Below are 12,192 nucleotides of genomic sequence, written 5' to 3'. Positions count from 1 at the left end.
TAGGCAAATTGCTTTCATAGAAAATGGAAGTTTATGTGGCATTTTTATTATCATGTGGGTAGCTGTGATAAATTCCTTGGAATGACCCATAAATGACCACTCTACCCAGAACCAAAACATATATATATATATATATATATATATATTAGGGTTCACTACTAAATCTTGAATTACGGAATATCGAGACTCTGAATCCCAAAGGCCAAAGTCTTGAGATTCCGTAATATCGAAAGTAAAAAAACATTTTTTAAAGCATATGCAGGGGGGGCAAGCCACACCCCCTGCAATTTATATATACCAACTCCGAGATCGCACCACAGTGGAGTGAATGGCAAAATAGTGCTGTGCAGAGCAGAACGGACATTTTGCCATTCACTCCACTGTAGTGCGATCTTGAAGTAGGTATATTTAAATGCAGGGGGTGTGAGGGGTGCAGGGGGGCATGCCCCCTGCATATACCTTTGTAAATTTTGTTTTTCTTTATATATATATATATATATATATATATATATATATATATATATACATATATATTTTTTCTTGAGATTCTGGTCTTTGGGATTCAGAATCTTGAGATTCCGTAATTCGAGATTTAGTAGTGAACCTATATATTATTATAGCTTCCTTTCTATGTAGCAGTAAACACATGCACAGCTAGCTATTTTGCTGCCCAGTCCTATCCCCCATGCTAGTACCACCAACTTTAAGTTGATCTGGAAAAAAAAATCTTTCTTTCCTTAGTTTATGTCATACATGGAGAATTATATTTCAGTTCTTAATAAAAAAAATGTCTTCTTCCTTGTAAACTGTAGCAAGCAGCTGCTTCACTATATGCCACACACAGAGTGCTAGGTGCTTCAGTTCTGACCACAAATACAATACTGGCTTTAATTACTGCAGTATGGTTTTTACAGCTTTGGAAAGGAGCTCAGAAATAACTGCAAATGTGAAGAATCCATGTGTATTGTAGAATATTATGCATATGACCTGTTAAGGACAGGAATGGAACAGGGCATACCCCCCAGTACTTGTAAAGTTTAACTGCTTCATTTCATTTCCTGGAAGTGGTATTGAAGCTCAAAAGGATGTGTACCAACTTTGTTTTTTTGTAAAACTGAGAAGTATTACTTGAGTTTAGTTGACATTAAGACTCTAGCTTAGTTGATTAAAATAGTTTAGAAATGCAAAACACATGGTTAGTATTAGCAGATGAAGAAAAGTGAGTGGTTAATGAACCAGACTGCAAGGATGTTCACATATATGCAAGCAAAAGTTAAGTAGGTTAAATGAGTTGCAGAGAAGTGGTACTAAATAGACCCTTGGCAACTGACAGTCTTAATTGTACTGTAATGTATTACTGCTGTAAGCAGTTGGAAAAATGGTGAAGATTATATTATTCAATGTATACAAGACTGGCTCATTCAGGAGTCTGTACTGTAGGTCTGAAGCAAGGAATTTAGCAATATCAGCAAATATTATTCCAGTAAGCTGCCTTTATTAAATGTATCTGTAAATAGCATTAGAAAGGGTGACAGCACACTATTATACTGTGTGCTTTTTGCAAGCTGTGTTAGTTGGTTTAGAAAAGTGAAGCTATACCTTTGAGCATGACTGTTAAATGTTAATGGCACTACCTGTTCTAAAACAATTGTGGGGGAAAAGGAGAGACATTGGTCTGAAAGAATCAGTTTTATTTGGTGTTCTTTGTTTTCAAAACAATAAAACAATGGATATCTTCCAGTGTTTATAGAAATAAGCATTCATTAGTGAGAGATTCAGAATATAACTGTGTGAAATGCCACTGATGATAGTACACACTTTAAGAAGTATGGGGTATATAATACCTGTGGCAGTGCTGCAGATTTGTCCTTGAGGTAGCAACCAACATCTTCAATGGTGCTGTCAGATGTTGGGTGTCCTTAGTAACAGAAAGAGAAAGTGATTGGGCTGTGATGGGAGGTGTGGCCGTAAAATGGCTAATGTTGAAGCTGGATGCAGGAATGCACAATGGCGAGCAAGTTGAAGACAGGATGCTATTGCAAGCCATACCCATCAACCTTCTTGGGAATTCTGAAGTTATGGCATAACAGAATTTCTTTTTCAGTTGTCTGGAAGTTTTCATCCCATGATTGGATGTCACCCTAAAAGAGGATAAGCAGGCTAGTTAATCATCATTCTTAACAGGAAAAAATGTACCAACTATTCACAAGAAGGATGAAGGCTAGCAGGTGCTAGGTGGCCCTGTGAGTAGTCTCATCTGATTATTTTGGTATGTTCAGGTGAGAAAACATAGCAGGCTAAAGTTTAATCTTCTAAAGAAGTAAGCTGTTGGCTGTTGACATTAAGAATGATTTCATTGGTTATTTGGGATCTTCCGAGAAGATTACTAATTTTACACCAGAGTGTCTTTAGTTTCCATGCAAGCGTGGTGTTTTTGTTTAAGAAATTCTCATTTCATTTTACTGAATAACCTATTTTCTTAAACTGTGGAATTCCTTCCAGAATTTTTTGTGGGAGGAGGGGTCATATACAACTCATTTTTTTTCCTAGCTGCCAATGCCTTTCTTATTTCCTGGGTTAAGCATGGTATACACTGCTTTGAACCTTTGTGGCAATCTTGTAGTGATATCTGCCTTGCAATGTTAATACATTACACAGTAATTGTCAGCTCTGGCTAATAAAACACATAGCAAGAATTGTTCATATCTAAACAATCAGAACAGTACAATAACTTCTGGCACTTTTTCAGCTGAGATACAAGTACATATGATATAATGGTTACTGAATAATTTTAGATCAAGTATATTAATAAGTATCTAGTTCAATAGAGAATCCTTCATTGAAAGAATATTTGGGTCAGAAGGATTGGTGATCATTTCAACAGAAGAAAAAATCAGGAATCAGTCTTTCAGATGGTCCTTACTTTGCTTGTCATAAAAACAATTAAGGCTACTGAGACGATTTAGAGTAAGCCATGAAAGGAGGAAGCTACCTTGATTTGTTGATTGTGTGACATTAAGAGTCATTTATAATGAGTATTTCAAAGTGATGTCAAGAATACTGACAAACAAGTAATTTTAGTATAACAGTTATTAGTTAATGGCACAATATTAAAATTAATTGCTTGTTTCTAATTCTAACTTTGCAATCAGAAATGCACCATCCTTTCTAAAACAGTAGCAACTAATGAGATAACTTCTTTCAAATATGAGGGGAAGGGTCACATAGTTAATTCTGTTCAAGTAATAGTGAAGTGAATGCCAATAGTAGAAATATGAAAACTAAAGTGCGTGTAAGATTAGGCCCATAATAATTGAGTCAGCATTATATCACTGTGTTACAACAAATTTAATGAAGTGCAACATATCACTAAAATTGTGAGACATTCAAACTTTGCTCAATTCTGCAAGCACAATTCTGCTTTTCAAGGGTTAGCCAATACATAAGTATATCACTAGTGGCAAGCAACAAGTAGAGATAATGAGCGTACATGTAGAAATTTAAACAATCATAAGAAAGCTTTCATGTTTTGTGACTATAACCCCGGACTTGACTGATTATGTCATACTAGGAGAACATTTCCCCAGTTTTAAAGCATTGTGGAAGGTGGAGAATCCTTAGATATGGTGAGGCAGGTGGCTTACCTACACTTTCGCAAGGCATTTCCTGTTGAGGAGCTATAGTGCAATTTATTTATTTATTTATTTATTTGTGAAAAACATGCTCACTTGTACGGAGTGAGCCAGAGGTGCACTGAAGTAGTTTTTCACTTCTTTCATTGTAGTGCATCTGTGGGAGTATGGGTATGCAGGGAGCTTCCTCCTCCCTGCAGAAGTGCATTTGTTTATGCATTATTTTTTTCAGTTAGACGTTTTGACAATAAAAAAATGAAGAACAACCTGTTCTTTAGTGTCTCGATGGAATGTAGGGAGAATAGGGAGGTGTAGAATCAAAACAAGGAAAAGGCAGTTGATACTGAAACTACAAAAGGAGGTAGAATTTGGTTGTAGTTAGACAGTAAAACGGATCCTGTTTATTATCAAAAACCTGTTACAACAACACAGCAAATGAATCTGCAAGAAATGTACACATCCTAAAATAACTAAATAACAAATAGGGACAGAAAGTGAAATGACAGAAATCCCTGAAGTAAAAAATACAAGATAGAAGTCTATGCAGAGACTTGCAAGAAGTGTTACCATAGAAACAGAAATAGAAAAAGTAGGGTACTTAACTGAGAACGTTGAGAGCAAACAGATGGTGGTAGATATTAAAACTGATATTGATATGGAATGCAGAGTTCTGAACTGATTTGTGTTAGTGTAAAGCAAATAAAATCAAGTAAAGTTATACTCTGATGAGCACGTATCTGTAAGTAAGGGGACAAAGGAAGAAAATGACATTTTGTTCTAAGACACCCTTTGCAGAGGCAGAACAATCTAGAGAAGAAAGAAGACGGTACCCACTTGCACTAAGATAGAAGGAGTGCCACCAAAAAGCAAACAAAACACCCAAGAAGCTTGTACAGATAGCAGAAAAAAGTAAAGCAGAAGGCGATTTTTCTCTAGCATTATACTTTGGTGCAGCGAAGGCAGCCGCGGTGGTGCAGCAGTTAGCATTGCCGCATCACAGCAAGAGGTTCTCCAGTTCAATCCTCGGCTGGGGTGCCTTCTGCGCGGAGTCTGCATGTCCTCTCTGTGGTTGTGTGGGTTTCCTCCGGGTGCTCCGGTTTCCTCCCACACCCCAAAGACATGCTGTAGGTGGACTGGATACTCTAAATTGGCCCTAGGCATGAGTGTGTGCATGTGTGTGCCTTCCGTGGAAGGTTGGGCACTGGGCTGGCAACACAACACAGAAAAACTCTACTGCCAATCATGAGCAGACAGGTGATCCGCTGTGGGGACCCCTAACCGGGAAAAGCCGAAAGAAGAAGATTATACTTTGCAGGGAAAGACATACAAGAAGCTGCCATGCCAGTGATTTTGGGAGAAGAAACTACATCATTCATTTGAAGACAAAATATTGAAGAAAGTAACCCCGAGTTAACTTACAGTGAAGCCACATAATCATAACAAAGGACAATGGGTAGATAATACTTTTAGTAGGGCAATGAGATAAAATAGCTATTGGGTGGAAATTACTTAAGACAGTGGAAGATCCTCTCTTCTGTAGAATAATAGGAGACTATAATAGTCCACATTGATATGTCTGTTTAAGTAGTTAAGCTATGATTTCCCATGACTGGCATTTATAGAACACCAAGATCAGGCATTTGGGGCTTCAAATAGATGATTATAATCATGATCATGTACTACATAGGACCGCAGGATGGAATAATATTGTGGGACATTAATCTTCCAAGTTCAGAATAAGGAATAAATCAGTTCTTCATCTTGGGAAAAGGAACAAAACCAAGGTTGTAAGGGAAGATGGTGAGCAGGATGTTTCCATTACTTCTTTCTCCTATTTTAAGATGAAAAATGGCTCTTGGAGCACTTAATAATATAGAAGAGCTACACGTATTTGTAGTGCAAAAACATTATATATACTAAAAGTGAATTTAGCACACAATCATGTGTTAGGAGGTCACGTGGGGATAGACAAAGTTAAGGTAAGAGTCGTAGCTAGAGTTGACTGACCAAGGGTAATGAAAGAGAGAAAATTCATGTGCTTCTGATGGAGAATGCCAGAAAAACAAAAAAAACAACTGATCCCAGTGTCTCTGTCATAGAGGTTCCATTTAAGTGTACTGCTATGGCCAATTTTATCTCGCTATTGGGGTCAGTATATACTACTAATAATGGGCTATTCTTCAAAAGCTTCAGAACCAGTGCCAAAGTGCAAAGCTCATGTTACCAATGTGAAAAACTGAAGAGAAGGCCCTGTTAACTTCCAGTGTGGAGCCCACTAAAGAGATACTTATTGATCAAAGCACTCCCTATATGTCAAGGGTATTGCACCAGTTATAACAATGCTTCACAGTCAGATAGTTACAGGTATCAGTCTACCATTCACAGACTGACGGATTACTAGAGAGGTTTAATAGAACACTGAAGTCCTTGCTAAGAACAGCTATTGGCACAGATGGAAAGAATAGAAACTGATTGTTACCATACTTGCTGCTTGTTAAAAGTAAACTTCAGTTGAGTTTACCTATGTAAACCCTTGTATAGCAGTCATTCCAGAGGATTATTTGACATTGTTAAGGAAACTTGGGAAGGCGAAAAAGCACCACTTAAGTGTAATAGAACACTACATTAGTTTGCCAGGTAGATTAAATTTGGTTTTGTCCATAGTAAAAGAGCATACAGAGGGATCCCAGGTGATGCAACAATGAGTTTATAGTAAAAATGCCTGACTTAGAAAATTTAACTCAGGGGAATCGGCTAGTAGCATTAGTGGGCCACCATGGAAAACACATTTCTGATTATGGTAATGGTTGCCTGAGGTGACTGTAAAAGTAAATAGAGTGAATTACAAGGTCAGTCAATCAGAAAAGAGAAACATACAGCAACTTATCACATTAATGAACTGAAGCTAAGGAAAGAAGCAAAAACGTCTGTGATCAACCAAGGAAAGAAGCAGAAAGTTCTGTGGTCAGCTTGCAAGCTGAAGTTCATATAGGGGAAGCAAGAGTGTCTCCCTCAAACTACAGTTAAAGAAATTATTGCCAACAGTACTAAAGCATAAAGAAGAGAATTTCTACTAAGAAATAAATGAATGTTCTCGAAAGTGACTGAGAGGATAAACCCGACGGAACATAACACAGAAACTTGTGAAAGTTATAATGCAACATTACAAAGTGCTATAGTGACATAAAAAAATAAAAAAAGAGAAAATCTTTAAATGTTTCTCAAACTTGGAGAAACAGAAGAGCTGCAGAATGCATGGAACAGTCAGTGCAAGTATTAGTATCTGCAAAGGCTTCAGTTAATTGAATAACATTTCAAAGTTTGACAGCGATCTCATGCCAAGAACTGATAGACAGAGAACCTCGGAAAGGCAAGATGCTTGGCATCACTAGACTTGATGGATGGATACTGGGAGATTATCTGCCCTCTTTGCCAAAAAAAAAAAAAAAGAATTTTTAGCCCTCAGTGGTCTCTTTCAGTACACGGTGTTATCATTTGTCTTTCACAAAGTTCCAGCTACCTTTCAAATGCAGATGGATGAAATATAAAAGCCCCCTCCTAATATGCTGCTTCATACTTTGACAATGTGGGCATTTATTCAGAAAACTGGGATTCTCACTACCCACAAGTACAGGTTGTGCTAGAATCCATAAGACAAGCAGGTCTGTCTGTAAATACTAATAAAAGTATACTGGGCATGGTGGAAGTCAGGTATCTGGGATACCTTATAGACAAAGAGGTGGTAAGATGTTTAGCAATTCAGGTAGAAGCCATAAGGAGCTGGCTTATACCCTCCACTAAAAGAAAAGTGACTGGTTTTCTCAGACTATTATATATTCCATAAAATTTATACTTAATTTTGCAACTATTGCTTGTCTTTTGTCAGATGTTATGAGATGGAAAGCAGCTGTCAAGGTTCAATGGTCAGTCTAGATAGATAGAGAATTTGGTGAAGTAGAAAGAATTGTATGTTTTGATCTAGTACTACCAACTCCACATTTTACTAAAGAATTAATCCTCAAAATGGATCCATCTCAGGTAGATTTTGGAACATTGTTGTCCTCAGATGTTAAAGGTGAGGTGCAACCTGTGTTTTATATCACATGAAAATTAACCAAAGCTGAAAAAAAAAGATATATACAGTCATAATGAGAAAGCATTCAGTGGTGAAGTGGGCCTTCTATTCCTTAAAATGCTACCTACTGAGTGGGCATTATAACCTAGCAACTGGTCAATCTCCATTGCAATTGTAAAATAAACAGGCAGACAGCAATAGAAAGTTATGTCAATGAGCACTGTCCCACCAGTCCTTGCAGTACACAGTGTTCCACAGGCCTGGAGTAGCTAATGAGAATGTCAGTGGGTTGTTGAGGTCTTATAACCTATCACTGTATAGCCAAAACTGATGGCTATGTGCCAGGAGATGGGGTAGCTATAACACACGTTTTTAATGAAAGTGGGAATATATACCTTAAAAAGTGTATGTCAAAGTACCCTGGGTATGTGGCATTCTCATTACTTGATCATGAAATTTATCTTTTAAATATTTTGTATAAAATAAGGTGATATGAAGGCAGCAAACCATGAATTCAGTTTCTCAATCAAAGATTCAGAGAGGGGTAAGTAGGGACTTACCTGAAGATCCTGAATTTACAGAATTCTCTATCCCAGTTGGCGCCTGGAGAATTTAACCAGGTAGAGGTACTTTAAGTTCATCACTGGAATTAAGGTCTGCTTAAGCCCTACAAAATTAACTTTTAAATGCAGTCTCTGTTGGTTAAAAGGTCTGCAGGAGGATGAACCCTGCTAATAAAGTACTGAGAGACATATTGTAAAGCTTGTACATAATGTTGTGAAACAGGGAGATAACTGTTTTATTCTATTTGTAGTAATAAATGTCAGCTTTTTTATATACTTCTGCTTCCACTGTTTTTTTTCTGACTTACATTGGTTATAGTTATAATAACAAAATACCTGAGTATGACTTACTTGTTGAGTTTAAGCTCCAAGAGGCGACACTTAAATTAAAAAAGTGTAATTAGGTTGAGATGTAATAACCAAACATTAAGCATAATTTACTTGCTAAATTAAGTTTCAAGAGGTCTGACTAGCTGACCAGCTGGTTGTTTTCTATTACTGGATTCATTTTCAAGAGGTAAGAGACTACATTGAAAAGAATAGGGGGTTCCTACAGCTTATTTTATCAAACCAGCATTTACTTTGACCTATATAACAGTGCTATGAAAGATGAGTTTAAGGGACTGCTATGAATCACTGAAGTTGTACTGCCCGTTGGCTAAAGAATGACAAACTAGTACATAATAAACTCATAGTTTTTTTTAAAGAAGAATGGACCATTCTCTGACAAACAGCATGGCTTCAGAACTGGCTGCTATATATGTAGTTCAATACCTTCTTGTGTCACAGCATCATTATAAATCCTACTGCCATGGCTAACCTGGGCTGCTAAGTGAGCCTGGGTCAGCTGGGCCATAGTCAGTACTTTATCCCTCTGTACCACCAGAGCAACCAGCAAATACATGTTCTTGTGCAACTTCTGTTAAATGATTCCTCTAGAAGCTTGCAACATTAGCATTCAATGAATTGCAAGGGAAATAATATTTGGTGGCATCTTCTACCAGGAATGGTGAGATGAGCTTCTAAGTTCTGTCCTTATTTGTCTTGCTGTCTTCAACTGTATGTACTTTATATACTTGAAATTAATATAAAAATCTGAGAAAAAGCAGTGAAAGTTATACTGGAAAATAAGAGGATTGTGGATTATGATACTTCCTGCTACATTTCCTTTGAGTAAGACATGCTGAACTGTGGTAACCTTTTTTAAAATATGTAGCTAAGATGTAGAGAAAAGCAATTATAGTTTTTTATAATGGCAGAGTGTCAGTAGAATGTTACTGTATCTACAATGTGCTACATTTTCAGTGGGGGTTTTAGTTAGATGCACTGATTGCATAAAGCTTGCTGTCCTCAAATGCCATACTGTAAAGGATGGGTTGGATTCCTCATTCTTGAACTGTAAGGTATTTGGAGAGTACAAGCTTGTCATTGTACTTTTAATTAAAATTCACTACAGAAAATATAGTGCAGCATGAAGCTGTTATCATTTCACTAATTATCAATCTACATGCATCACAGCTGTCATTTCAAATAACTACTGTAGCACAGCGTCTGAGAAAAGAAACAGAACATCTGCCAGCACTACTTTGACACCATTATCCTAAAAGCTGTTTCAACAGTTGTGTTATATCATCTGCCATGGCAGACCAAAGGCAACAAGTTAAGAAAGAGGGAGCATTTTCAATAAGCAGTCCACAAATGCTTACAATAAAAGACAGTGACAGCAATCAGTATATCCCATCTGTTTTTGCTATGTAAGGAAAGTAACCAAAACATATTAATGCCCTTGTTGTGTTACCCAATGTTAATATTTTCTCAGCAATGTTGAATGCTTTGTCTTGCTGACTGACAGAGCTATGCAAGTCCTGATTCATATGTAAGCAGCTACAGGCGATATCATGCTATGGGCTGCTTGAAATTTAGTACAGTGTTGCTGCAAAGTATTTGTGTATAAATCCCAGGTGCAGTCCCATTATTCTTTGAGTCACAACTCTGGCCCTCCAAGTTTAAAAAAGAAATCCAACTCTGCCACCTTTACTAAAATGGTAAACCCCTACCCACATCCACAGGTCTATCAACATTATGCTCAAATACTGTGCATTAAAAATAAGTATGGTAAGTCTGCTTTTGAAGTTGCTATTATGAAACTCTGAAATAAAGTTTCTGCACTCTTTAGAATGCCATCTATTGACAATTCAGTCAAGTGCTCTCTAAAAAAATTACTTTGGCAAAAAGTATCTGTGTAACCATGGGCTCCATTAATAGCTACAGTTACTGTCTCATTGTGATAATACAATCTAACTGATTACCTAACGGTTAAAGGTTGCTTATCACAATAGTATTGCCCCATAATATTTTCTTTCAACCTCTAGTCTCATTTCTACCGTCTTTACAATCATTATTTGTTCTTCTTTAGATTTCCTTTCTTATTTGTCTCCTAAGTTGTGCCATATTGCAGCTTCTCATGTTCATCCCATATTTTTATTATCCTTCAATAAGGCCAGCTTTTCTCTCTGTGCTTGTCCCTCTTCCACTTACTGTTTTCATCCTATGTCAACTCTATTCAGTCTAAACAGACAAGGTGGCATAGCTATACTTCCCATATGTTGTATATATTGTACACAACTCTTTTAAGCTATAATTTATATATTTCTGTCTAATATGCTGAAACATTTTGTACTTTTCTTCACATTTTTGTATCAGCCATTACTCCATTTCCTGTATATGCGTGCATTATACAACTAGTGATACTATGCTTAGTGCATCCTATAAAATCCATCTTAAATGCAATTTATTTATCCTGTACCTTTTTTGTACTGAAGAATTTCTGTCCAGAATTTCAAATCCAACTGGACTTTACAAGTCAGCATAAGCAAATAAATAGCATAATGTAAATAAGTGCCATCAGCAAGTAGATTTATCTTGTACACATTGTGATGTTTTTAAATGTAATTATGTTTTCAGGCACTTGATACAAAGAATTAAGGTGGTAACCTGTAGCTCCTGTGGTGCAGGTTTGATTCTCTCCGTCCTTCCTTATCTACTGGCACTTAACCAGATGTTGCTCCCCAAAAAGAGTCTGTGTATCTATTGGGCTTAATTGGTTAACAAATGGGTATTATTATTATTATTATTATTATTATTATTATTATTATTATTATTATTATTAGTATTATCATTATTGTCATTATTATTATTATTATTATCATTATTATCATTATTATTATTATTATTATTATTATTATTATTATTATTTCTTTGGTTTGGTTGAAAATGATCAAATGTCCATCCTAATCAATTGCTTAACAAATAAAATAAGGAAAACAGTGTTATAAGTTAATGTTGTCCCATGATATTTATCCTATATACTTAAATATAATTCAAACTGATGAATGCAAATATATTAAAGTGTTACTTGCAAGATTTATATCAGCTGATCATAAGCCATTTATCAAAAAGCCAACTGAGTGAAAACAAAGCAAAAAGACACTTTTGAGAATGGTCTCCCTACCCTCTAAGTAGTGTAGCTATAATTCAAAGAAAAAGCCTGATTACAGCAATTGAATTCCATGAATGAACATTAGAGATGAGAGTTGCTATCTGAGTGTATTGTTGCATGCAGCATACAGGATAACATCATTTGCAATCGACTTCAGATAAGCTGCTTTGTCCTGCTGTTATTGCTGACTTTCTTTTTTTCCTTTATCATCTTCCAGATGCATTCAGGTGACAAGAAGTTGCTGGATAATAGCGGCTGACAAAAGCATCTTAAGCAAAATCGTGATTCTTAAGTATAAGAAGGAGGCGTATGGAACCTGAACAAGTGCAAAGTAATGAATAGTGTACATTATGTGTGTTCATATCAGGTTCACAAAATAATACTGCTGTCCAGTATCATTGTAAATGTGCACACGTTTTCCTG

Source organism: Protopterus annectens, chromosome 4.part1, assembly GCF_019279795.1.
Source record: "Protopterus annectens isolate FY-2018-M chromosome 4.part1, PAN1.0, whole genome shotgun sequence".
Classification (NCBI taxonomy): domain Eukaryota; kingdom Metazoa; phylum Chordata; order Ceratodontiformes; family Protopteridae; genus Protopterus; species Protopterus annectens.
The sequence above is the reverse complement of the archived record's forward strand: the minus strand, read 5'-3'. Positions refer to the sequence as shown.